General features: G+C 39.5%; 1 pseudogene; it reads left to right on the top strand.

The window, feature by feature from the left end:
• The first annotated feature begins 377 nt into the window (after positions 1-377).
• Positions 378-1,318, top strand: LOC110302512 (S-adenosylmethionine decarboxylase proenzyme 2 pseudogene; annotated as a pseudogene).
• Positions 1,319-1,799: the final 481 nt, after the last annotated feature.

Below are 1,799 nucleotides of genomic sequence, written 5' to 3'. Positions count from 1 at the left end.
GAACTTTAAGAAGGACATAAATAACTCCCTTAAAGAAATACAGGAGAGGCTTACACAGTATGGCTGGCCACATTAACTATTACTCGCTCAACTCTCTCTAATGGGAAAGCAGTAGGCTGACTACAAGAGACTGAACTGTATCTGCCTCTATTTCCAACAGACTGACATTCAACTTTAGCTCATGAAAATAGCTGGGAAATTTTTATTAGTCCTTTTTTTTTTTAAAGTTAATATAAAATTATAGAAAAAAAAAAAAGAACCTGAACTTTAATAACACAGCTGGAACAATCCGCAGTGGTGTCAGGAGGGCTGGAGAAGAGATTTAATTTATTTGATTTTCTGTGGTTGTTGGTTATTCGCTAGTCTCACGGTCCAGACAGCAGTACAACGCAAGCCAGGGATGTGGGGATCTTCGTACCATCCCAAGATCTGAGTGGCATGTCCTTTTGAAGGATGTGCAGTGCTCAATCATAAGTGTGACAAAGACTGACAAGCAGGAAGCTTATGTACTACTTAGTGAGAGAGAGTAGCATGTTTGTCTCCAAGAGACATTTCATTTTGAAGATGTGTTACCACCCTTTTATTGAAAGTACTGGTTCCCCTGTTAAAGCTTGCTTAGGATTACAGTGGGTTTGACTCAATTCAAAGCTTCTTTTATTCTCATAAGAATTTCATGAAGTCTTCTCACCAAGGGTACCCACACCAGAATTTCCAGGAAGAAATTGAGTTTCTTAATGCAATTTTCCCAAATGGAGCAGCATATTGTACGGGACATATGAATTCTGACTGTTGGTACTTGTATACTTTAGATTTGCTAGAGAGCGGAGTAACCAATCAGCCAGATCAAACCCTGGAAGTTCTGATGAGTGAGCTTAACCCAGCAGTTATGGACCAGTTCTACATGAAAGGCAGTGTTACTGCAAAGGATGACACTCATGAGAATGGAATTCATGACCTGATACCAGGTTCTGTCGTTGATGCCACACAGTTCAATCCTTGTGGCTACTCGACGAATGGATTGAAATCGGATGGAACATATTGGACTATTGACATCACTCCAGAACTAGAATTTTCTTATGTTAAGTTTGAAACAAACCTAAGTTAGACTTCCTATGTCCACCTGATCAGGAAAGTTTTGGAAGTCTTCAAGCCAGGAAAATTTGTGACCTCTTTGTTTGTTAATCAGAATTCTAAATGTCGCACGGTGCTTTCTTCACCCAAGATGATTTCATGTCTTGATTGACAGAGTGCTATGTTCAAGGATTACAATTTTGTTTTTACCAGTTTTGCTAAGCAACAGCAACAACAGCAGAGTTGATTAAGGAAAATGAGGAAGAAAAACCACAAAAAGAGAAGACACATAGGAGGTGGTGGCTGCTTTTTAGATGCTGATCCTGGGGACCATGCTTGATCATGACCACCACCTTGTAGTTGCAGAAAGCCCTAGGTGTAATGATAGTGTAATCATTTGGAAGTATATGCATTATTATATTAAGGAGTTAGATATCTTGCATGAATGCTCTCTTCTGTGTTTAGGTGTTCTATGCCACTCTTGCTGTGGAACTCAAGTGCATGCAGAAAAGATCTCTGACTGTAGGAATCTTTATGACACTTGTGAAAACAATTCAATTTGGTTTATGCACAGCTGTAATATTTCTTCAGGCATCGTTCAAAATCCCCCACAGACAAGGCTTTCATCCCCATTAGATGCAGCCTCAGCTGACATCTGCGACTGTTCTATTAAATTGCTGCCAAAGCTTTTACATCCAGTTACTTCCACTTTCTATATCATCTCTATT

The sequence above is a fragment of the Mus caroli genome, unplaced genomic scaffold (assembly GCF_978045245.1).
Source record: "Mus caroli unplaced genomic scaffold, Mus_caroli_1 scaffold_11, whole genome shotgun sequence".
In the NCBI taxonomy this organism is placed as follows: Eukaryota; Metazoa; Chordata; class Mammalia; order Rodentia; family Muridae; genus Mus; species Mus caroli.
The sequence above is the reverse complement of the archived record's forward strand: the minus strand, read 5'-3'. Positions and strand labels throughout refer to the sequence as shown.